General features: G+C 45.1%; 1 protein-coding gene across 4 annotated transcripts in view; it reads right to left on the reverse strand.

Annotated features, from left to right (window-relative positions):
* The window catches only part of Nck2 (NCK adaptor protein 2), a 144,247-nt gene that overhangs the window by 49,026 nt on the left and 68,205 nt on the right, over positions 1 to 27,016 (reverse strand). For all 4 annotated transcript variants that reach the window (XM_046423303.2, XM_046423300.2, XM_046423301.2 and 1 more), the window contains exon 2: positions 23,426 to 23,612. The gene's annotated coding sequence lies outside the window, so the exon portion shown is untranslated. The remainder of the gene's footprint in view (positions 1 to 23,425; positions 23,613 to 27,016) is intronic.

A 27,016-nucleotide genomic window follows, 5' to 3' on the forward strand; every position in this document is an offset into this window, starting at 1 on the left:
TTCTTCTATCATTTAACAAGGATTTGCTGAGTGTTTTATGGGCACCAAGTTTCTCTGGGGGGCAAGATGAACCTGGTGTCTGCTGTCTTGTGATCCAAGCCTGAGAATAAGTGTCACCTACTCTGAAATACCTTTCCTGGAAGCTAGGTGCAGTGGTGCACATCTGTAATCCCAGTGACTCAAAAGGCTGAAGCAAGAGGATCTAAATTTGAAGCCAGCCTGGGCAATTTAGTGAGACCTTGTCTCAAAAAATAAAGGGCTAGGCTGTAGCTCAGTGGTAGACTGCCCCTGAATTCAATCCCCAGTGCAACAATGGAAGGAAGGAAGGGAGGAAGGAAGAGAGAAATACCTCTCCTGACTTATCCATAGAAATCAGTATTACTATCCTGTTCTGGCCTCTGAGTTACTTCCTAAGGAGCCTTTAGTGCCATAGGGGATGACATGTTCACTTACAGGTCTGGGAGGCCTCATTATGTGTCGACAATAGCAACTGAGGCTTCAGCTTCCTGGTTTAATGGAAGCTCAGGGAAAAGGCAGACTGAAGATTCAAAGTTAACATTCATGTGCCTCATTCACCCTCTACCAGACTAACCACTATGGACTTCCACAGAGAAGACCAATCTGGCAGATGAATGTTAACTTTGAATCTTCAGTCTGCCCCTTTGCTTCCAGAGAAACTTAGTGCCCATAAAACACTCATACAGCTTTTAAAAACTTCCAGTCCCATTTTGCAATATAAACCTCAGGTAGATGGCATACGATTCCTTAAACTCAATTTAAAGTACGTGCACAGGTAGACAAAACACAGGATACTCACCTAAAATTTCAGAAAAAATGCATTATGTGTGTTTGTATATATAGACACACCACAATACGTTGGTCTATATATGTGGCAAAATAACTAATTTATATAGAGAGTGAGCAGGCAGGTGAAGAAATTGGAATCATGTTTTGAAAAAGTCACCCCTAGATTTTCAACACATAGTTTGGATTATTCAAATAATATAATCTATTTCACTAAGGATCCTTAGGATTTTTTGTAATACCAGTATCTCATGTCTGAGTGTGGGGAATGCAATTAACCAAATTATGGAAACAAACTCAAATATAAGTTTTTATTAGATGTGGCAGGCAGAATAATTGCCTCTCAGAGATGTCTACCTCCTAATACTCAGCACCTGAACATGTTAGATTCCAAAGCCAAGGGGAATTATGGTTGCTAATCAACTCCCCTTGAGATGGGGGATGATCCTGGATTATCCAGGAGGGCTCCACAGAAGCACAGAGGTACTTGTCGGTGGAAAAGGGAGGCAGGAAAGTCAGAGAGACTTAAAGATGTTACCTGGCTGCCAGGGGATAAGGAAAGTCTAGGAGCTGCAAAAGGCAAGGGAACAGATTCTCCCCCAGGAGCGTCCAGAAGGAACACAGCCTTGGTGACACCTTGATTTTAACCTAGTGAGGCCTGTGCTGGACTTGTGACCTGCAGAGCTGTTCAGAGAAGAAACTGGTTTCAAGCCATTATTGAGTTTGTGGCAGTTTGCTCCAGCAGCAATATGAAACTCATGTGTGAGTAATCATGCGAAGATCGGTCTGAAGAAAGGAATACTTTCTACGTTTCCCCTCATTTATTAAAATATTTTCCTTCCTGAGTATATATTTGCAAATATTTAAAAATTGTGCATATTGCATTAAAGAGACTGGCTCATGAAAGAGCAACAAAAATACTAAAACTCCTGATTAAAATTTCAAGTTGTGTTGCAGATAAGACTTGCCAGATGCCAAATAAATTGACAGGGGTTGGCAGGAACCTGTGGTCTCCTGTGGGGGAACAGAAAGGCCAGTTGGTGGCTTTTCACATTCAGTATCACTAATTACAGCTAATACTCTTCAACTCTAACTAGGACACAATATGGAACCTAGTGGCTGTTCCAACTCTCAATAAGTTAATTAAGCTATGACAAGAGTCAAGGTCTTACTTCTTCCTGAAGACATAAAAATACACCACATGTAAAAGAGAAAATAAACAATAGGCCTTTCCCTGTACAGACAGAGAGGTGCCAGAACACAGTGCCACCAGGTGGTTCAGGGGTGCATGGCAATAGCTGGAGAAACTAACATGGATGAGCCCACCAGAGGTTCACAGTAACTCTCTAAAAAGAGATTATGCCTATAAGTATATTTTATAAATAATGTAACTGGGGCTTGGAGATACTAAGTAACTCACCCCAAACCACAAGGCTAGAGAGTTGCTAAAGCTGGGATCCAAACTCACTAGTAGGGTCTTATCACAAAGCTCAGGTTTTTCTATTGTTCTTACTGCCTGCTAGTATTCCTTGGTAGCAGAATTTTGCTGCATTGCTTAAAAAAATAAATCCCAAGGTGACAAATGGATGCTGATAAACAAAAACAGAGTTTCCTTTTGATAAATGGGAAGTAAAATGGTGAAATGACTAAGGGAGAAACAGCAGTAAGCCTTGAGCTTCCAGGAAAGGTCTGCGAAGGCATTTACTTGTTTTTAAATATTTTATTGGGGAAGGGGAAAGGGAGGCAACACAGGTCAAACTGTAAAGTTGACTCCAAAGTACAGTCAGTACAGGGCTGAAGGGCTCAGTTCCCTCGCAGTCTCTCTGCCGTAGGAGTGGGGAACAGGCCCCTCTGCACACTGCTATTGTCAGGAGCAAAGCAGGACAAAACCTCCAAATCAGTAAGACCTCAGCTCTGCTTGAAGCGTTATCTTGGAGAGGGTCCTTAATGATTTGTTTTCTGGGTGTGTCAGATAATGGCTCAAGATTGTGGCCTGTGATGTCTCTATGCTCTTTGAAACTGTGACAGTTCTCTGTAGCCACCAGTGTGACCACATCTAAGAATGTTCCTCTCTCGCTAGAAGAGACCAGGGTTTGAAAGCCAGCCTCAGTATCACTAGGCTGGGTGACCTTGGGGGGAGATGCCTGAACACTTGCCATTTCTGTGTTTGCAGGTGAGGCCAGGGCTTCTGCAAGGAGCGTATGAGGCAGAGGCAATCCACAGGAAGTAGCCAGTACCCTGTGCATGACTCTCAGTCAACACTGCTCTATCCCACATCCCCGAATGCCAAAATCACGGAGCTTACTGGACTTGAATGTAATGTTCAGAGGGATCAAAAATACATTTGCATTAGATTAAAAGTTTCATTTAAAGAGAAAGAGGAGGCTTAAAAGGACAAGCCAAGGCTCAAAGGCAGAGCTTTAAAATTGGGCTACCACAGTACTATGAATCCTTTCTGGGAATTTTTACAGAGGGCTCCGTGGATCTTGGGGACTTCCCAGGTCCCTTCCCTAATGTTCCTGCTGTGGCTAATATGAAGGACATCAGCATGTATCTGGTTGGGGGTGGGATTTTTTTATGTGTTCAAACCACTTACTAGAACACATTTCCCAGACAAGAAATGCAGTGCAGCCCAGTCATTATTAAAATGTAAATTAAAAAAAAAAAATCTGTTGATGCTGGTTCCACACAACCAACCAATGGGAAAAGACTTAAAACAGACAGGATGGATGCTCAACTGCTGCTTCTCCTCCTCCCCTGGTCTGCCCAGAGTGTCCCTAGCCCTCCAGGCCCACCTGGGAGCACATGTACTTCCCATTGGAGGCAGGGCTCTTGTTCCCAGGTCTCCATTTGTAGAGGGAAACAACTGCATCACCCCTACCCACTGGACATGCCCATGACCACAGGGCATCACTGCCCACTGGACATGCTCATGACCTCAGAGCATCACTGAGGTCATTTCACTTTTTAAACAATGATTAGAGTACTTGGCACAACTTCAAAGGCTCAATATGACATAGCATTTTTTTTTTAAATTGTAGGAAAATGCACACAACATGAAGTTATCATCTTAACCATTTTTAAGTGCACAGTCGAGTGATATTAAGTACATTCACCCTGTTATGCGACCATCCATCTCCACAATCTCCTCATCTTCACAGACGGAAACTCTGCTCACAGAACAAAAAACTCCCCATGTCCCTTCCCCCCCAGCCCTGGAAACCACCATTCTGCTCTCTGTGTCTGTGAATCTGACCACTTCAGCGACCTCGTGGAAGTGGAGACACAGAATATTTGTCTTTCTGTGAATGGCTTATTTTCACTTAGCATGATGTTTTTCAGGTTCATCATGTTACAGCTGATGTAGAATTTCCTTTCTTTTTAAACTTGAATAATATTCCATTGTATGTTTATTCACAGTTTATTTATCTATTCATCTGTCAATGAACTTTTGGACTGCTTCCATCTTTTGGCTATTGTGAAAGTATTTTATGAACTCGGGGATACAAATATTTCTTTGCGTCCCTGCTTTCAATTTTTCTGGGTATTACCCAAAAACAGAATAGTTGGATCACATGGCAACTTTATTCTTATTTTTTTTAAAGAACTGCCATACTCTTTTCCATAGCATCTGCATGATTTTATAATCTCATCAATGGTGCCCCAGGGCTCCAATCAATTTCTCCATGTCCTTGCCACTGCTTGCCATTTTTCTGATTTGGGTTTTTTTGTTTGTTTGTTTGTTTGTTTGACAGCAGCCATCTTATTGGACATGAGGTGCACTTTTTTTTTTTTTTTTTTTGATACCAGGGATTGAACCCAGGGGTGTTTAACCACTGAGCCACATCCTCAGCCACTCCTCAACTCTTTTATGACAGGTTCTTGCTGAGTTGCTTAGGGCCTCACTAAGTTGCTGAGGTTGGCTTTAAACTCAGAATCCTCCTGCCTCAGCCTCCGGAGTCCCTAGGATCACAAGTATGTGCCACCATGCCTGGTGCACATAATCTCTTAAGTGAATTTTCTTTTTACTACCCTTTCAATTGGATTCATTAGCACATGGCTATTCTCAATAAAAAGAAAATTCTATACTAACAAGTAATGAATCTGAAGTTTTCTCCTGCACCCTCCTTCCCATCTTTTTCTTTTTTCTTCTTCTTTTTTTTTTAAGTGAATCTATCACTAATTCATCTTAACAGCCAGGATCAGTCTAAATTAAACATTAAATAAAAACAATACCTGAAAACCTGAGCTATCAACCAGTGTTCAGGGGCTCATTGTGGATCAACTCATTTTACTGGGTGAAATGCTCAGGCAAATCAGCGTTCCAAATACTAAACCGAAGTCCACATTTTCTAAGCTTCCTCTGCTTCCTTGTAGGCATCTCAGACACTGAGTGCCCTGGAAAGCTGGGGAGGCTAGTGATGCCCAAGTGCTGTCATTCTGGAGATTCGCTGTCAATGTGATAAGCCAATTCTGTGACACAATATAACTGACAAGCAAGAAAAGTCCAAATTGCAGTGGCTCCATCCTGCAATCCTAGTGACAGGGGAGGCTGAGGCAGGAAGATCACCAAGTTCAAGGCCAGCCAGAGCAGCTTAGCGAGACCCTGCTCAAACCAAAAAGTAAAAAATAAATATTGTACCTCTGAGTCAAGTCGCCAAGACCAAAAAAAAAAAAAAGAAGTTGTCGTCTAAATTGCACTAGACTTACTAGCATGGCCACTGTCTTCTGCCAACTTGGAAACATTTTAGAGCAATGGGGCAAAGAAAAAAATAACAGCAATGGAAAAGCAGTCACTAATGAAGAGGGACATCAGTGCCTTTAGTGAAATGTGATCTCCTTTAGAATACTAGAGTGTGTGAAGAAGTTTCAGACAATGCACACCCACGGTTCTCAAAGCAAATAACCAGTCACCATTTTTAGTGGTTTATTAAGCCTTTCTATCTCCCCCACCACAACTATAAAAGGAGTTGTGACTTCTACCACTTAAATATCCAACTCACAAAGGTAGCAAGTATAAATGTCAGCAGCTTCCTCAATTCTTACGCATGAGTTCAGCTACGTTCATCAACACCTGACCTTTTCCCCTCCCACCTTACTATTCATGATTCCTTGTCTAATTTTGAAATATGCAACGCTGAAACAAGAAGCATACTGATTTAAAAGCACATGATATATCATCTGGGTCTTACAATGTCTGCAGCATCTTAATTCTAACAATTTAACTGGCTAAGCCCATGATTCCTAGCACCATGTCTGTTTTAAAACCTCCTATTTAATAGAAGAAAAAAATTGTAGAAAGGCAACCCGTACCCAGCCCTGGGGACAGGGACCCTTATTTACATGCTTAGATCAGAGCCAGGCCCACAGTGGGGTCCCAGCACAGATGAGAGGAACTGGCTATTGTGGCTTTAATCACCACACAGACAGCTCTGCATGTGATTCTGGAAAGACAAATGCTAATGTCTATTTACTCCAAACGTAAGCTTCTTTTTAAGAAATCCTACCATCCAAGAAATCAAAGTGAGGAAACCAGATTTCTAGCATTTATGTTTGATTCTATTTTTAAAATCGTTTGAATTTCTTCTTATGAAAATCTACCATCCATATGGTGTAATTATTACAATTAATTATATTATTAGCTGAAGTTCATACTTTATTCACAGGCCCTTAGTTTTCCCCAATATCTTTCTTTGGTTCTAGAATCCCATCAGGATCCTATATTTAGTCATCACATCTCCTTAGGTACCTCTTGGGTGTGGCAGTTCTTAGACTTCTTGTTTTAAAGAACACTGGTCAGGTATTTTGTAGGATGTTCTTCAACTGGGATTTTTCTGAAATTTTTCTCCCAACTAGCCGATTAGGGGTCCGGTTGTAGGGACTAAGACCACGGAGGGAAAGTGCCCTTCTCATCAGAACCCATCAAGGATGCAAACCATCAAGGTGAAGCTGACGCTGGCCACCTGCCAGGTTGCTCCTCTGTAAAGACATTCTTCATCCAGGCTGCACTCTGTGGGGAGGATTATCTAAGCAGAGCCCACACTCAGGGACACAGAGTGACATTCCACCCTGGGGAGACACGCAGCTATGGAAGTCACTTGAAATTCTTCTGCATGGGAGATTGCCCCTTCTTCCCTCACTTATTAATTTATTCAATCGCTTATTTACATCAATAAGAACTTTTGGCTCTCTATATTATACTTCAGGCTATAATTCAATAATACTTCACTGAGCTGCTCAAATTGTTCCCAGTCTGGCCACTGGGACCTCTTTTGGGGGTTCCTGTGTCCTGCTGATAGACCACCATCTCTGGGGGTTTGTTTGTTTCATTCTTTGTATGTTTGTTTGTTTTTGAGCATTTCTTTTCTTTCTGGCACCACAATATGCTCCAGGCTCATTCTGTATATTCCCCACAGTCTCACAATCAGTGTGACTGATTTCACAGAGAACAGCAGTATCCATACCCACTTTTTCTACACTTTCCACACAAATCCCTTACAAAGGAGAGAGGGAAGGTTACTTCTTTTTTTTTTTTTTTTTTTTGTAAGGTGACTACAGTGTAGATTTCCTTAAAATTCTCCCATGCTGACTCTAGCCTGAATTCTGGGTCATATGTCATTGAAAAATGTAAAAAAAAAAACAAAACCAAAAACCTATGTTGTGAGCCTGATGATATCTGAATTCCACCAGGCTGCCCCTCTTGCCAAGCAATGATTTTAAATAGATAATATCTTTCCTGGTTCCTAACATACTTTCAGGGCTCATCCCCCTGAAAACTCATCTCCTCCAAAAACACAGCTTCGGTTCCATCCCCCCCCAACCCCACTCACTCACTCACTCACCAGCCTCCCACCTGCCAACCAACCTGCCATGTGTCCCACCAACCACACCTTCCTCACCCCGTGCTACAGCCCTGGCCACGTCCACCTTTGGCCTGGGTGAGAGGACGCTTGGCAACATGTGTCAGGGGCACTTAAAGAGACTTCAGCTCCACAGACTGACTGCCTGACACAGCACTGAAAGCAGCAAGGAGCCACTTAGGAACCCTGGTGCTGCACTGCAAGGACACGTGATCAAGGTACGGGTGACAGCGGGCTGTACGATGACACACGTAATATGTTCCAGGCTTTGATTTTTAAATGGTGTATTTGTCATTCAAAAAGGATTGGAGGTATGCAGACACCAGTGCTAAGAACCTTCTTCAGTGTTCTGGATTTCTATTATATTTATAGTCAGATGTTTTAAAAAAAAGACCCTCACAAGCACTACTTCCCTTCCCCACATCCCAGCTCCACTTAAGTCCACCTCTCACCTACTCTGCACCTGCCCTGGGACAGCCAGTCGCACTGCCTCTAAGGCGGCTCCCTCTAATCTCTACTACTGGGTGCTCCTCCTCCCCACTCAGAGGGGCCCTCTCTCGCCTTTCTCCTCCCCCCTCTAATGGCTGCTCCCCTCCTGCATTCTCAGCTGATGCTCAGGAAGCTATCAGAAGAGGGTGCCTCCCCTGCTGTGCCTATGAATACCCCACAGACCTTTGGTCACTAGAGTGAGCTTCTGGGCTCCCTGTGAAGCCAGTCCTCCTTCCCCATCAACTGAATCCCACAAAGTCTCAGCTCCCCAGCTGCTGTGTCTTTCTGGACCATTCCATAGAAATGCAGTAGTAGCCTCCACCCCAAAGCACTGGCTCTCACCCCTCCCCCCAGCTTCTCTCTCCTCTAGGGCAACACAACACTCTGCCAGTGACTGGTCCACACTGCAGGCTCTACCCCCTGTCCCATGGGCTCTTTTATTCCCATTAACTGGCAGTTCTTACCATGTCTCCACACCCAGTGGGTTTCATCTCTCCTGCATGCTCAGTGACAGCAGAACCTCTTGTCCAAACATGTCCAGCATGTTTCCCTGGGCTGCCCTGTGGCTTCTCTTTCCACCCCTGCTATTGATTCTAACTCTGTTTCTGACCTAGAGTCAGGGACAGCCAGGCTGCATCCAACCTCCTGGCCCTGAGAACCATGGGTACACGCAGATCTCCAGCCCAGCTCCATCTGCCAGATGTCTACCCGCAACTGCCCACAGAACATCTCCACACGCATCCAGTGTGCACTTCAAACCTCATGTGTTCAAACAAGAACTCTTGATCCTCTCCACCAAAACTGAAAAGAGGCAAAGTAATAAGCAGGGAATGACAACCCTCTTGAGCTGCCTGCAGGATTCCCTTCACAGTAAATGACATACTAGACAACCACTCACCCAGAAGCTTGGGCCAAAAATCCAGACCCGTGCCTCAGACTCTTCTCTCCCACTCCCCATCCACCGCACCGGCAAACCCCACAGGCTTGCCTTCAAAATGTGCCCCAAATCCAACCATTTTCCTCCCATTCCACCGAGTATCCCGCTGCAAGCCAGCAGCTCCTCCCAAGCTGTGCACCCTTCCCCTTTCCACCCACCCCAGCCCAGTTCCCTGGAAGCAGCCCTGTGCTTCTTTCAGAACTGAAGGTGATCTGTGGCCCTCCTCTGCTCAAACCCACTCACCTCCCATCACACCAGCATCAAATCCAAGGCCAAAACATCTTGACTTTGGTCTGTTTCCCCAAACTCATCTTGACTTTGGATTTCTGTATGTGGTGCAGTGGCCTGGGAGGAGCCTCCCCAGATCTGGGCAAGTGTCTTTGTCCCCTGCCTTTGTGTGGGCCTCTCTCCATAGTCACCTCCCTTGCTCCTTCCTTTCTCCCTCTCTCAGATCCATCCCTGATTAAATCCAACTCTCTGGCTGGCCACAGGGCCCTCTTATCTAAAACAGCTGCCACATGACTCTCTAGATCCAAGTCCATTTCCTCTTTCCCGTGGTACTTAGCAGTACTTCACACATATTTTTAGTTACTAATCATCTATTTCCCTTGCTGAACATAATTCCTAGAAGCCAAAGCCTTGGGTCTTCTCATAGACCAAGCAGCTAGCAGGGTGACAGTTATAGGCACATGCTCAGCAAACATCAGAAAAAGTGAATGGGTGGGCAGCCAAGTCTTCTATGGGGGCGGCTGTGGTCTCCACCACCACAGGCAATACAGGGACTTAAGGTATCTGTAGAACTGTGTGTTCTACACTGCTGTACTGTTTTATAGTTAGATTAAAATACTTCACTCGAAACAATCCCACCTCTTGCAATCTTCACTGTCATTCTATATAATAAGAAATCTTTTACCATAAAATAATTCCATTAAAAATTCGAATTTGATATTATTCAATTGCTTTGAATAAAAGGGTAAAAGTACATGAAACATACATTAATATTCATGAAATTATAGATCAATAATGAAGAGCAAATCTTCCAATTCTTTCTAGCAACTGATTCGTTCAGCAACAGATAATGGAAGATTAAAGTTTAGCAAAACATATTAAGTTCTTGAGAAGGCACAGCCAGAGACTTGATGATTTACCTGATGAAAAAATAATTTAAATACCTTAAATGAAATCTCAGCATTGAATAAACTTTTATTTATCTTTATCAACCCCAAAGTTTAACTGAAACAGGCTGTTGAGCACAGAAACCACACAAAATGCACATGGCCCAATCAGTACAACTATGAGAACACAAGGTTCTCTTTTGTGTGAACATTCTGAAGTTTACAAATACCGGCACCCATCACTGGCACAGTACAGGACAAAACTGTATTCTAGGTAAACAGTGAGTCTGGGGTAACAGTGGATTTGTCTGTGGGAATCACAGGTTTTCAGACATCAATAACATGATTAAATATACTTGTTGTAAAAACTGTTGCCTGGGACACCCATAACGGAAAAAGACCAGTATTTAGAATAGAGAAGGACAGCTACGATTCCACAAGAGAAGACCAGCCGCCTGGTGAAAAGCAGGCCAACAGTCCAGTCGCTGCCCAGACCAGCAGCACAAACAGTGAATGAACATGAACAACCAGTGAACTCATTGATCTCTAGAACCCCAGCAGGATGCCTCAGCAGCGCCAGCCATGTAAAATCAGAGGTCAAGAAGGTCAGCGTTGGGAAGTTAGGAAGCCAGAGGAATAGACATATTCTGCAGGAGAGTAAAATGGAATAATAATTCAGAACTATACAGAAGGCTGGGCACAGGTGGCAATTCCACTCCTACTCATGCTCCACAGAGTCACCCTCAGAGCACCAGGGGACATGCACCACAGTGGCCACAAGGGCACTGCTCATGATGATTTGAGGAGAGCAATAAACAACCGGATTGACAGCAGAGGGGACAGATGGGTGGAGCAGGCAGACATTCAGTTTCACATGGCCATAAAAATGAAGCCACAGCGGCTTCCCACAGCAAATGGGTGACTCCTGGAAATGATAAGGAATAGAGGGGGCATGTCCAGGGGGGCTACCTGGGACCTGGTTCCATCTTTACAAAGCCCTAAAATAAGCAACACTAAACAACACTATTTAGGCTTACAGGTGTACGTGGTGAAATTAATTGTAAAAAGCAAGGGAATGAATGTAAGAAAGTGAATGGGGGAGAAGAGACAGGTCTCATGGTCAGAAGGCTTCTAAAAACTTAAATACTCTGTGCTGAGAAGGCGGAGCATTACTCCCAACCCCCTGATTTAGGCCATGCTTAGAGACGTGGACACAGCTGGGCAGTGGAAAAAGAACCACTCAGCAATGGCGAAACCTGACGGGTGGCCGAGGTCAACACCCACAGTCACGCAGACAGCATGAACCCTTCACGCGATGTAATGAGAGAGGCATCGAGTCTTCCAACCACAAATCCATAACCCCAGACGACCACGAGAAACATCCAATAACTCTGGACAGAGGGACTTCTACCAAATGCTGGACACCCCTCAAAGCAGTTAAGGCTGTCAAAAAAAGTAAAGGCCAAGACAGTGTCACAGCCAAGAGGAGCGTAAGGAGACATGGGAACTAAACCTAACGGGATACCGTCCAGGATGGGCCCCGACGGGAAAGGATAGTAGGTAAAAAAAAAATTAAAAGCCCAAATCAGGTATGGCCTTCAGTGAATCATAATGTGCTGATATTGGTTCCTTAGTTGTGACCAATGTAATGTACTCGTGTAAGCTGCTAAAGTTAGGGGAAAGCAGATGCTGAGGACAGGAGAACTGTCTCCTCAATGCTTCTGTAAATCTGAAAGAAGCCTAAAATAACCTCAGCAGGGGGCGAGGCCATGGGGTAGGAAGCCGTGGAGAACTCTGTAGCTTTCCCAGTACTGACAGCCTTCTAGGTTTTTAAGTCAATGGGTACTTACTTTATTGTGTCCCATAAGTTCATAAATGATATTTTAATAACTACCAAATATCACAAGTGGAATGCCATGAAGCACACAGGCCAAACAGAAAGGGGCATTCAGAGTTAGTATTTCACAGTCTCATCACTGCTGGAGCTTCTCAGGGCATGGGCCAGTGTGGCTGTGCCCCCTCAGCCCTATGCTCCACTGCCATCTGACTGCCACTAAGCGCTAGGTCCCAAAATAAGGCAACAGTTCATCTCGTGTTGGAAAAAATCATACTTATTTTTGGAACGGTCTAAGCCCCAGAGAGATGAGTGCATCAACACATACTCGGAGCTACAGTTTCTATCACAGATGACATTTCAGAGAGGGACTACTATTTTTGTGAAGGTGCAGCTGGAAATGCAAGTGAGTGATGGCCTTGCTGCACACAGCAGCTCTGTTTCTCCAGAGCTCACACGTGCGGGATCGTACTACATGCCACGACAGCCCGAAGGGCAAGCATTACTTCTGCCAACGCAGAACAAGGAATGGAGGCCGTGCATGCCGGTGACCTGCTCAAGATGCCACAGACAATCAAGGACAAGCTGAGACCTCAGCCAGGGTCTCCTGACCTCAGGGTTAGTGCGCCTGCGTACAGATCCATGCAATAGCTAGCATGAGTTACAGAGCCTTCTATTTTTTCTTATTTCTTAGATTTTAAAGTCAAAACAGTTGGGCACAGTGGCACACACCTGTATCCCAGCGGCTTGGGAGGCTGAGGCAAGAAGACAATGAGTTCAAAGCCAGCCTCAGCAACTTAATGAGGCCCTAAGCAACTCAGTGAGACCCTGTCTCTAAATAAAATATTAAAAAGAGCTGGGGCTGCGGCTCAGTGGTTAAGAACCCCTGGGTTCAATCTCTGGTACCAAAAAAGAAAGTCAAAACAGAGCTTACATACTGCATTGTTAGTGTGATGTGTATGCACACATGAGCACCCATGTATGTATACATGAGGGTACGCTGTGTGTGGGTGTTGATATGGGCAGTATTCATATGGTCTGTGTGCATGGCTTTTATTTTCAATCAACACAGATACAAGGTAAATTATTTTAGATTAAAGCTGTATGTGAAAACAAAGCAGTCCCCAGGAAGAGAACAGGGAAATTTGTTGATGAGGAAAACATATCCCACAGCAACCTTGAAATGAGCCTAACCCCCCGCATCCCGTCCCGTTTCTGTCTTCCTTCTATGACTTAGCTCACGCTTGCTCTGTAAACTTGGAAATTTCTTGGATCACCAACTATAGCCTATTGTAATAAGAGGAAATGAGTTGACCTTTTAAATTTTTTTTTCTTCTCAAGAATGTTTAAGACTCTGAAGTAAGTACGGATTCTCGGGAAATTCCAAACGTAGTACAGAGAGGTGTATCCTTCCCCTGGTTTCCCCCCAAGGGTGACGTCTTACAACCCCTTAGCACAATATCCAACCAGGACACTATGATTCTGTCACTTCGTCACGTGTAGACCCACGCAGCCAACGCTGTGATCAAGATACACAACCATCCCACCAGGCAAAGCTGTCTCTCCTGCTGCCCCTGTAAAGTGAGACCCACCTCCTTCCCCACTCCCCACCCCACGATAAACACCAACCTCCACCTCTGAGACTTAGTCATGTTGAGAATTTTATGTAAATGGAATCACATGTGACCTTTTGAGATTGAATTTTTTTTTTTTGATGTTTTAAAGGAAAAGGAGAAATTTTATTGGGAGTTCAGAGAATACACTGGTGTGTGTTCTTTAAAATTTGCTATGATTGTTTTTTTTTGCCAAGGACATGGTCAAATCAAATGTGGCATGTGTTCAGTGGCTGGTGGAAAAGAATGCATATTCTGCCACTGCTGGGTGTGGTGTTATGTTAGTTAGCTCTTGTTAACTGATGCTGGTGTTGAATTCTGAGGTTTTGTGCAGCTCTAAGAACCACCGACAGGGCTGGGGCATCTCCAGTATGGCTGTAAATTCGTCAGCTTCTCCCTCTGATTCTACTGGCAGAAGCTTTGCTCCTCTCAAAGCTGCAGCACGCACACTCAGGAATGCTGACTTCTCTGTGGACTGTGGCCCCTTTCTGTCCCTGATTGATAACTGTCTCTATTAAGTGTCCTTATTTGATATTAATATAATCCTGCCTCCTTTATTTTAATTAATATCATTTTTTTTACCCTTTTATTTACAACATAAGTGAAATGTCTCTAAAATGTGCCAAGATGAGACAGGAGAGGAGAGCTTGTCAGAGGGAAGGACCTTTAGGTGGCCAGTCACTAGTGTCGAGATGGAGGAGAACTGTGGGGTGTAGTCAGGAATGGCCTGAATCCAGGCCCAGGGTTCAAAGCCCTTTACCACTTAATCTACTTGAACCTTGATGCTAATTTGGATTAAGACATTTCTGGCTTATTAGTTCCACTTTTACACAGGGTGGGGAATAGTGATCAGGTATTCTGTATCAATCTTTTCCATTCCCGACACAGTCAAAATGCCAGGCCTCCCCATAAAACATGCCATGCACGCCTCAAACAAACTACTTGAGGGGACAGAACATGCTGGTTAATCAGAAGCTCCACTGAGATCATTCAGAGCCAGCAGCTGTGATCCCAGTCATCAGGATGTTAGGATATAAGGGATCTGACCCTGAGCACCAGAGGGCCTGGCTGGGCAGCAGAGTACATGACCAACGTCTCTGGGGGTCTAACATAACTAACGGTGTGTACATACTGCCTTTTGTAGAGTTACAGATACTTTCCATCCTTCTGTACTCTGCAGGTAACCTGGATAATGGTCCCACTGGGCAAAAACCAGGCCTCATAAAAAACCCTGAAAGAAGAGAAATTACCATTCTCTCTGTATGAATAATATGGACTTGGCTGTGTGGTTTCTCTGCTGTCTCTTTTCCAGGAACCACCATGCCTGAAACCGGGGTTCCCAAGGTGGAAAGTACAAAGAACGGGAAGAGGGCACTGGATGGAGGTCCCCTTCAGGTACCTTCTGGCACTTCAGTGCCCAGTGCTGCTTCCTATTTCTCCAAAGTCTCCACTGAGGGTCAGCACACTGTCAGGATCAAAGATTGGAATGGCCAATAAACACTAGGCATGGAATGGGATTTTTTAAAAGTCTAATGAATTACCTAAAAAGTGAATATATGAAAACACTCAAATGGACACCTTCTCAGTAAAGATCTGTTTTAATCAGCTTTTTCACTACTGTGGCCAAAAGACCTGACAAGAACAATTAGAGGAACAGCTTATTGGGGGCTCACAGTTTCAGAGGTCTCAGTGCATAAACAGCTGGCTTTGTTCCCTGGGGGGTGAGGTATGGTTGAGCATCATGGCAGAAGAGTGTGGCGGAGGGAAGAAGCTGGGAACAAGGTACCCAGGAAGCAGAGAGAGCTCGCTCTGCTCAACAAGGACAAATCATAAACCCCTAAGGCACAGCGCCAGGGACCCACCTCCTCCAGCCACACTACATTTACCACCAAGTTAATGCCTACCAGGGGATTAATGCACTGACTGGGGTAAGGCTCTCATAACCCAGTCATTCCACCTCTAAATCATCTTGCATTGTTTCACACATGAGCCTTTGGGGGACATCTCATATCTAAACCATATCAAGGTCCCTTCACGGAAGACTGAGGCAACAACACAGATGTCAGGTGCCCACCTGGGGTGCAGCAGAAGGCACTGAGGTACAGAGAAAGTCGAGAGGGGCAGAGACCATAACATGTCTACCTCTACTCCATTCCCAAGCACCCAGACACGTCCAACTCGTCTCCCACAGTCTGTGCCGAGCCCCCACTAAGCTACCCCAAACTAGCAGCATCTGCTTGCAGCTCAGGGAGCTTTCCGGTCCTCTTTCCAGAAATGGAGGCTAAGGTGGCCGATGAGCTCCTGATTCCACTGCAGACAAATAAGTGAGGGAGTATGCCACCCACAGAATTCTCAGAATCCCAACATCATCGACCTTTTCCCTGTACGTCAATGGCACAGAGGACAAGGCCAGAGAAAGGCATGAAAGCACAACACCCCCACACACACATGCACACAGAGACACACACCCAGTGCTTTCCACAGAGACCTCTGTTCTGGGCCCAGCTGGGAGGCGTGGTATCTGTGGAACCACTAAAGGGGCTCTCAGGTTAGGAGACTCGGTCACTCGAAGACAGTCTGCATTTAGCTTCTCTCACAAAAGAGGCCTCCACCAGATGTGGGTCGAGGACAGGGAAGACGGTCCTGTTTCCACATCCTGGAATTGATGACGCTCTAGTCCCTCCAATCTTAAATCTGCGTGAGCACAACAACAACAACAACAACAACAACAAATCTATGAAAAAACTCCTGGGTAGGATCTAAAGCTGCCTGTCCCCAGACCCTCTAAACAAAACAAGCCTGAGGGCATGGTGGGGCTCACTGACTGTCCCAATCATTACCCAGGGGTGCTGCTGGGTGCCCAGGAAGAAAGTAGCATGGTAGTCACCCCTTAGCCAAGATTCTGCACCAGAGGTTTCAGTTACCCATGGTCAATCACAGCGCCCAAATATTACTATTGTGAAGAATTAAGAAATCTTGAGAGAGAAGAGAGAAAGACCATATCTGCATAGCTTTTATTATGGTGAATTGATATAATTGTTCTATTGTTAGTTATTATTGTTAATCTCTGTGTGTCAAATTTATCCATTAAACTTCACCATGGGCAGGTACCTGCAGTAGGAAACATGGTGTATGTAGGGTTCAGTACTATCCACGGTTTCAGGCATCCACGGAGGTCTTAGAATATATCCCTCAGGCAGGGAAGGACTCTGGTAGTAGAAATGTAACACTGCATGCCACTCACACACGGAATAAAGAGAGAGCAATCCCAACCCGAGATGGCATGTCGGCAGAAGTGACAAGCTATTTAGAAAAACTACTAAAAACACCAAGCCTAGAGACACCCTCCATGTCCCTGGAGGGGATGAGCTAGCTGTCTGAGCACTCGAGAGGGACATCACCACTGCTGCAACTTCTGACTCGAAGTCCACGCCAGCCACGGGCCTCTTCTGACCATGGCTTGTGCACCCCATGGCTGTTACAGGCCTTCAGACAAGTCACACGGCAAGAGCTGTGACCAGGAAACAGGCAAAGCCATTCAAAATTAGGGCCACTCTTACTTCCTGCAGACAGAAGTCACACTCAAAGCTTACAAATGAGCTCATCAGTGTCCTGTAGGGGTCTGGAGGGTGTGTGTCGCTGCACAGGGGGACACAGGGCTGGCTCCACTGTCACAGATCTGGCAGGAGAACCTGGCCACCATTCCACCCTGGGGAGTGTTAAGGATCATTTGTTTCCATCTGAATCATGCATTTCATTCATATGTTGCTAGTTCACACAGTCCCCAAGATCATCCCCCTTAAACTGATCTGTCGTGGTCCGACTTATTCATAATGTTTTTAAAGCCATTTTAATATCTTGGAGCCAACGACATTTCCAAAGAAAACACTGACAATAATATAATAAAAGCCAGAGGGGAAAACTGACTATGATAAGCAGAAATCGAAGTCTCAGGCTGCTCTGGCTCCCCACAGTGAGGCCCACCAGTGGCAGGTGGAGGTGGAGGCACAACGGATGTCCCTGGTACACCCACGCCCCAGTGTTCCAGGACCGCCAGACACGAGTAGGCAGGCACTGCTACCACTTCCCAACATACCCTCTGGAGCAGCATTCTGGTGGCATCCCAGAGTATTCTCATACCAGCAGAGCAATTTATTTTTAATTACCTATTCTAGTTCTAGTTTGCAAAAAAGCCTACACCCCACCCCTGAGACACATGCACAGCGAGAGTCTACTTTCTTGCTTTTCTGGAGGAATAAAGTCAAGGAAAAAAAAAACACTGTCTACTTTTCCTAATTTTGGAACTTCAACAGCAGTAATCTTCTCCTTGGAGGCTCTTCCGAGCCTGCTTCTTTACTGTAGTTTTTTTCCTGTCCCATCACCTATGTGGCAGGCCTGGGGATTCCTAAAGCAACACAGAGCACGTACTACCCCAGATATCCACGAACCAACATTCAGGTGTGAGCCACAGGTCACCATGCAGCATTGTGTCCGGTACATACAGGACCTGTCTGGGCTCATTTTCTTCTACATAATAGGCTGTGGGGAACTATTCCTTTGTAACTCTAAGGTACTAAAGATCCCCCTTATTCTCAGGGGATAGGCTCTAGAACTCCCAGTGGAGGTCTAAAGTCATAGAATGTACTCTTATCTGTTCTGTTTCTTCCTATACTTATATATCTATGACAAAGCTGAATTCATAAATTAGATACAGAAACAGATTAATGATGACTAATGATAAGACAGGATAATTATAACAACATAAATTAATAAAGTATAAAGTAACAAACTTGCCGGCATCGCTGCTCTTGTGCTTTGGGGCCATTATTAAGTAAAATATGAGATACGTGAACACAAGCCCGGCCATACGGTGACAGTGACTGATAACCCAGGAGGCTTCCAAATGACCAACGGGCAGATGGCACATAGAGCATGGAGAGGCTGGACAAAAAGATGATCCCTGGGGTGGAATGGAGCAAGACTTCCTCACACTAGTCAGAACCACACGCAATCCAAAACCACCAATCATTTCTGGAATTTTCCCTTTAATATTGAAACAGTTGTTTACCATGGGTAACTGAAAATGCAGAAAACGAAACCTCAGATTGGGGAGAGGAGAGACACAGGTAGCTAAAATGTACCAGAATGTTCTCTATTTAATCTCTAGAATCTGTCATGGAGAAAAGGTGGTGGTGGGGGAAGCAGTCAGGGACTTGGCTCTTTTGTTTTTTTATTTTTTTCTCCAGCTTTCTAGGAAGCCCCGGCCAGGGCATGCTAGCTAAAATGTGGAGGGAAAAACGCAGGACTTAACTTTGATGATCATCTCAGCTGTGAGAAAGTGACTATTTCACGGGTCATGGCAGAAATGTTAAATCACAGCTTTAGGTAATTTTGCTCTGTGGGGAGGTGCTGCACAAAGGACCAGGAAGTGGCTACTAAACGTGAGGTCATCCCCTGGTATCCATAGGTTCTCTCTCAGCCGGTCTCATCGGAACCTGGGAATCCTGAATCCAGCACGGCTCTGAGCCCAGCCCAGTCCCAGCCCCATGGAGCTGGAAGGCCCGGGTCCTACCCTCAGATCACCTGGAACGGCCACTGGGAGCTCCGGTCCCCACCGTGCCGATCCTCCCACAGCCTTCCCTCAGTGGTGAAAAGGGACACTCCGCCAAATCATACTTACATGCTGGAGATTTTTCCAAGAGAAAAAGAAATGAAATGGAATCCATGCTGCAGTAGAAGGCAAGGCCTTGGGTGGAGCTTCCAGCCTGCTCTCCCTCCCACCGGCACTGGGCTCTGACCAAGCTGTTATCCTCTCAGAGCTCAAGTCCCAGTTCAAGGTAAACACACAGAGAACGGGGGTCACCGTGTCATGATCCAGGTATGTCAGAGACAGCAGCACGGGCAGCAAATAGAACCTGGGCTCAGAAGCAGCAGACCTTGGTGAAAAGGCTTGTGCTCCTGTCTCCACCCAGCACACGGGGCTGACACCTCTGCCTGGGCCGGAGGTGGCGGGCCCTGGGCAAGGCACCTGCCACCGGGGTGTGGCTGCCTCCACCAGCTACAATGCCATGGTCACTGCGGTGGAAGCAGCGTTCTTTTTCCCTTTCTTTTCTTTTTTTTTTTTTTTAAGCAGCTGTCAATACTTTCCTGGGCCAGTTATAAACCTGGAGACCCAGAGGCTGTGGCCGTCCGTCCCTCAATACTCTAGTGCCACGTTAGGAAGAAGCGCCTGGTCCACACTGCACAGACCTTTTCCCTCAGCTCCCAGGAGCCCCACTGTGTGGCAGGAAGGGGGCTGGTCACCTCTGTTTCAGCAGAAACCCAACAAGTCACCTCCAGGCACCAGAGGATCTCCAGCTCCACACAGGCAATTGCAGTTGTAGCCCTAGAAACTCAAGGACTGAGCACGGAGCCCTGTATGTAAAACGTCTTTCCAAATAATCCCTGAGGGTGGGGCAAAGTTTGGCTGCATTCTCCAAAACACCAAAAAGCTGGAACATGGTAAATGGCAGGAACAAATGGAAGGCAAGTTTCCCAAGCATACTGCTCTGCCTAGGATGTGGTCTGAGTGTGTCTCCCAAGGGTTCATGGATGAATATTTAATCCTCATTGTGAGGTATTAAGAGGGTGGCAAATTAATCTGATTATAGTGTTTAGAGGTGAGGATTTGGGGGTTGATTAGGATCAGATAGGCTCATCGGGGTGGAGCCCCACAATTGAATTCTGGTGGCTTCATAAGAAGAGGGGGAGAGAATACACCACAGGCACACCCATACTCCCTATCTCTTGCAACACCCTTTGCCATCTCAGAACTCTGCCAGCAAGAAGCCATCACCAGCCACAGAGTCCTTGAACCTCTAGAACTGTGAAGTAAATAAACCTATTCTCTTTATAAAGTTACCCAGACTCAGGCATTTTGTTATAGTAAAACAAAACAGACTAAATATGTGTAAACCTTACTCTTATGTAAATTATGGCTAATATAAGTAGTAAAACTCTTCTTCACTACAAGAATTATTACTGGATAGCATTCTTGTGAATGTAAGAATGACAGAGAGGCATAACTTTTCATTTTCTCCTGCTCAATTAAACGAAGTCACTGCTGCTTCTATGTAGAAGGGCAAAGGATGTGTAAAGGATCATAGATGACATCTGCACTCTGGATACTGCTGTCACCAACTGACAACTTTGTGAAATCCAGGTTTTGTTTACTGATCTTAGTCCTCAAGTCTCGTCACTTAAGCCATCACCTTTCCCTGTACCAACATCCTTCTAACCCTTGAGGCCACCATTCCTCTGGAAAAGCCTCCAACAGCTTTTAAAAAGGTAAAACATTCTCAGCGCAGAGTGTCAAGCCTTTCTCAACCTCCATCCCCAGTAGCCAATAGTCAGCCTCCAACAACAGGGAATTAAAGTACATTTTCAAGCATGAATTGGAGGAACTAAAGGCAGGTTGTACATGTGCAAACACTTTGGCTGAGTACCGTGCACACACCTACCATCCCAGCAACTCAAGAGACAAGAGGACTGCAGTTCCAAGTCAGCTGCAGCCACTTCAGCAGTGGCAATTCCCTCAGCAACTTAGAGACTCTGTCTCAAAAAACAAAAAGGGCTGGGGAGACCGTTCAGTAGTAAAACACGCCTGGGTTCAAATCGCAGTACCCACACACAACAAAACAAAAAAATCCTACTATGAAGGTGTGAAAAGGAGAAGTAGGACTCCATCTCTTACCACACTCTTCACTCCTCAAAGTAGGCAGGTCAGAGACAGGGAATATCCCAAGACTATGCCCCTTTACTTCAATGGGAAGACAAAATATAGGGCAGAGAATGCAGCCCATGGAACAGGGGCTCAGAGATCCCATCAGTTCCCTCCCTGATACCTTGGACCCCCACTTCCTTTAACTGCTCCCTTAGCGCAGCCCCAGATGTGAGTCTAGCCAGCCTGTGTGACCCTGTGACTTGCCCTTTTGTGGTGCTGATGCTGAACATGCAGCCATGCGTGTGCACGCTACTTCCCCACCTCCTGGCTTTCTGAAAGAAGAGTGAGAACTCCAAGTCTGTTAATGTCACTGGTGATTAAGAACTTCCTCAGGAGCATGTGCCAGAGACTGCTCCAGGTGAATTATTAATGAATTCTGCTGAATAGATCTAAGGATCTGTCATTTCCAGCTTATGTTCCCTTGAAACCTGACAATCAGATTGACATGGGGCTGACCATATTTGCAAATGCTCAAGTCTGAAAAGGTTCCACTTAAATGATTTTTTTTTTTCTTTTAGATCACAAGGGGTTTAAGAAGAGTTTATGTTCCTAAGTCTCCCAGGATGAGAACGCCCCAGTGGTGGTCATCTTCTGCAAGGTCTGGAAGAGAGACCCTGGAAAGCCCTGTGAAAGCATGAGGGGTCTGAAGCGCAACAGCGCCCTCAGCGGGGAGGGTGGGGATCACAGTGTGGTAAAGGTCAGCAGGGAAGCCTGCGAATCAGGAGACCTAAGCTGAGAGTCCAGGGCTCAACCCCAAACCACACCCTAGCTCTGGACTCATGATAAACGACACCCTAAACAAATGGACAATGTGTCATTATCTCTAAAGGAAATCATGAAGGGTACCAAGGAGAAAACAATGGACAAAATCCTACCCTTAGAAATACTACCTACTGATTCTGTGGTGTTCTGAATGCCAGATGGACATAACCAACACTCAGCAGGTTCCAAAAGACAGAAAACAAACAAAACAAGTGGTCAAGGAAAAAGAGACATTCACAATTTTAATAGTCCTTCTAGACCAAGTAAAAGGAAATTCTAATTTATCCTAAGGTAGTGGATTTATGGAAACCACTACACAGAGAGACTTCAGAGTATAGAACCATCTGGAAATAACAGAAACAAAATAATGTTTGCAAGGAAAGCTGGTGTACTGGGTTTTATCCTGGCAGTTCTGAGACAATGCTCTGGAGGTGAAATTTTACTTGGTCATAAAGCGCTTCCTTCTGCCCGGCCTGAGATGAAACACCAGATTAACGAGACCACCAAATACTAACTCATACCCTGAGTCAAACACCCCAAACAACTCGTGAAAGCTAAGAAATATATTTGTGGGCTGGGGGTGTAGCTCAGTGGTACAGCGCTTGCCAACCAGGTATGGGGTCCTGGGATCAGCCTTTAGCATGGCCAAAATAAAAAATAAAAACAAAACAAAAAAAAAGGACTTTTGTTATAGAACCACATGTTTTTGTCCCCCAATTGCTGCTATTAAATGAACCCTGGATCCCAAAATCCACATCCATGTTACTGTTGTAATTTTGTTGTAATGCACAGGAGCAGATTTTTCACAGGACAAGTAAACCTTCCTTAAAATCCTTTATTTGTTTGCACTTTTAATATAGACTTAGCTTTAACATCAAAGCTGGAATCAAAGATGTATTTCACTGAAAGCACTTAAGAGCAATTGTTATTTACCTTTGCACTCCCTGGCCCAGTACAGTAAACAGGAGACCCCTACCCCCTACTGCCCCCCACATCAGACCATGTGGGGAGGCGGATGAGCAGAGGCCAGCTTGTAGGTGAGAGATACCCACGATTCTATATACTTCCACACCGTCACACACTGCAGTCAGTAGGGGATTAAGGACCAGGTTCCTTGAAAACTTAAATTTAGTGTGGTTTGGGTTATGGTTACTTGCAAAATGCTAGTTGGAAGCCTCCCATGTCAATTAAGCACTCAAGGTAAAAGCGGCAAGTTCCGCTGGTCTCCTGCAGAAATCTGCACACTTACCTTTGGCACACAGTTACAAGAGGTGACTGGCAAAATGCAGAACTCTTCAAAAAGATGAATTTTACAGCCGAATATGCCTCTGAAGTGTCAAGGCCTCTGGGATCCTCCAAACTCTCCAATCCAATGCAAATCTCAGCAGAGATGGATGACCTGGGCCGTCACTTGTATAGAAGGAACCTATAAAAATCTATAAAGTGATAGAAAGAAACATGTATCAGGTATGCTTGTTTGATTTTAATCACTTAAAAAAAATGACTGGTTATTGATTTGCCAAAACCAACAGGCTCTACTGGAAAGATGCTGTGTCCAGAGACTCTCCCCTAAAACCAGCGCCCCACCACTCTCCACCTTCCACTACCCTCAACAGGAGGAGAGGGTTGGGAGAGGGGATCTGAGCTCCCCAGTGCCTTCAGCCCTCCTCTCAACAGCCACTGCTTGCACCCCTCAAAGCTTGCCAAAAATAACAGAATGGATCCCAAGTGCAAAGTGGGCATGTTTGGGAACCTGGGTCAAGGACCAGGAGGGCCTGGGTCCTCTTTGAGACACATTCCTCTCTTGGAAGTCCTGCCCCAGCCATTCGTTGGGAGATGGCCGGGATCTCTCTCCCTGGGTTGAAGACACCCCCTCCACCCTACCCAGGAAATCTGAGAGAAATACTTCAAAACCACACGAAGTCAAGAGGACAGAAGCCTGACAAAGGTGACCGCAGATCCCTCCCAGCTGGTGAGTCTGCTGCTGCAGTACGTGCTCTACACTTGGGTAAACATTTCCAGTCCTTGACCAACATTTTCCAGGGGACCCTGAAGTACTCGGTGGACTTCTGAGTGAGTTCACTGGCATTTTTAATTACATTTCAAACCCACAGGGGCTCTGTCTTGACAGTTCACTTGGAGAAGATCTATTAATTCATTCCTAGCATGATTATGACCCAAAATGTTAAATACCCCACAGAAAAATCGAATTCTATTTTAGTCAAATAGAAAAAGATAATTCAAGCAGGGCTATCATAAAAATGTTATAAGGCAAGTTCATAAATAATGATTTAAAAATTAACCCCTCTTTATGCATTCTCTAGAATCATGTTAAAAGCTGCATGATTTTTTTTTAAAAGGTATGACTTCATTCAAGGAAAAGCTGATAACCAAACACAATGGGAATACTAGATGTGAGCAAGATTTAAAAGCATACCTGAAAGATTACACCTTTCTCTCTGTCAGGGGTTTACAATGACAGGTCCCCTGGAAATGCAAGTACTGTATCTGGTCTCAGGTCTGAAACCAGAGTTCTTATTTCTTATGCTGATATTTTAATGTCTTGTTATTTACACCACTTACTGTAAAAAGTAATCAACACATGGCAGTGTATTGGGCAGCCATGACCCCAAATTACTTTGGTATTTGTAGTTCCAGCTACTATTCCAAAAAGAAGCTGCATTTTTAAGATATTGACAAGTAAATTTGCCCAGTCAGGCTTCCCTAGGTCAATGCCAGGGAGAATCCGTGTGGCCATTTGAGGTGTCCAAATTCAGGGCCTCCCTTGAATGCATCACACTCAAATGAGTGCGATTATTTCATCTTTCTAATAACCTTCCAGGATAGATACTAATACCTAAATTTACAGAGGTGTTTCTCAGGGACTGTGTTAGTCAGCTGTCTGTTGCTATGTCAAAATACTTGAGACAATCAACTAATAAGAAAGATTTATTTTCACTCATGGTTTTAAAGGATTCAATCCATGGATAGTTGGCTCCTTGGCCTGTAGTGAGGCAGAACATCATGGCAGGAAGAAGATGGGGAGCAGATGGAAGGGGCCAGGGCCCCAGTATCTCTTTTAAGGACATGCCCCCAATGACCTAACTTCCTCCCTCTAGGCTCCACCTCCTATAGCCTCACCATCTCCTAACAGCACCATGCGCTGGCAATGAGCCTTCAGTACATGGCCTTTAGGGTATATTTAAGGTTCAAACCATAATAGAGACATCAAAGGTTTTCCTTGATAGGCTTTGAGTTAGAAAATCACTTAGGTTGTTAAATTTCAAACTCAGTGGGTTTTGCACACCCCTTGTTCTTTCTGATGGTCTATAGAAGAAACCCTAATCGTGCCAACAGGGAACCAAATGTGAACAACTGATGGGCTAGCCCTAAGCAAAGTAACAGTGAATTGGCTGGGAACCTGGGTCCTTTGATACTTGGACAAGTCAGAACACAAAGCCTCTGAGCACAATCAGTAAAGGAAGTCGCAGACGGAATGAAGCAAGACTTGAACCAATGTCATGGAGCAGGGGACATGAAGTGAAACTGCCTGAAATCCATTCCAGATTGCAGTGGCCACCTTGGATTAAAGTGTGATAAATGAGGGGTGCAGTGTTTTCCTCAAGAAAAGCATGGCACTGGCAATCAGCACACTAAGCATGCACCTGAAACTGAAATAAATGTAGTGGAGAAAAAACCTCTCTCTGTGAACCTAAGTAAAGTTGCCATTGCCTCTGAGGGACGTGAGGCTATCAGCTGATTCAAAACTTCTATTCAGGAAGAACACTCAAATCAGGTCTTAATTACAAAATGTGACCTCTACCCATCAGGAAAGCAGACACTTTTATGCAAAAAACCATCAGAATGCAAGCTAAACACTATCAGGTACAAGGTCACCTGCACTGCAGAGGGCCTTCACAAAAGAATTTATTCAAGGATTTTCTACACAGCCAGACTCAGGCAGGTGGAAATATAATGAAAGGTTCTATGCTTTCCTTTAAAAATACTCCTCCAGCACCACGAAATAATAGAAAACAGGGATTAATACCTATACCATACGTATCTCTTTCTTCACTTTAATGTAGATACGAAATAGTAAAAAATTTCACCATTGCAAAAACTGCAGGATTGTCTGAATTCTTTAACACCTAGAAACTTTTTTCCAGACTTCTAGGAGGTGTGGAGTTAACTGATCACCTACTTTGACCGGAAGAGCATGCTTTATGCTGCATGCATGGGTCCCATGGTCTGCAGACTTCATTGTGCTACCTGCCCCAGGTACAGGGCCGGGCATCAAGAAGCTCCTGTGCAAGCTTGTCTTGTTCATCCTAAATTCCTGATGTCACTGTCTTCTGGGTGGTCCTGGCTATTTCCTGGCAACCTCAGAGCCTGACTTGGATGGCCAATGCTAGCATCCGTCACTAACATGCTTCATTCCAGCGCAGCCACTCGGGGTTAATAAACACCTGTGCACCTTGTTCTGATGACAGCCAAAGCTGTGTGCCTTGTGGGCACGATATTGCAGGACACTATGACTCGTCTGCTTCAGAGTCAGCCCAGTCAACCTCCAGAAAACTCAGGGGACCCACTTCTCTTTCTCCCTGACTGAAACACCGTAACAGGCAGAGAGAAGAATCACGTGTGACCCCCGTGCCACACTCACGGGGGCTTCCCTCAAACTCCAGCCTCACCAAGCTTCACGGCAACTCTGGGAGGCGACTCTCATCCTCCAGCTCAGGAACCAGCCTAACAGAAGTTCATAGCCACAATGTAAACACATGCTTGTCCAGTTTGAAAGCTAGCCGTGATCTTTCTCCTTGCAAAGATTACCAGGAAAGGG

The sequence above is a fragment of the Marmota monax genome, unplaced genomic scaffold, assembly GCF_021218885.2.
Source record: "Marmota monax isolate L192 unplaced genomic scaffold, Marmota_monax_Labrador192_F-V1.1 WCK01_AAM20220418_F8-fsc00271, whole genome shotgun sequence".
NCBI classification, from domain to species: domain Eukaryota; kingdom Metazoa; phylum Chordata; class Mammalia; order Rodentia; family Sciuridae; genus Marmota; species Marmota monax.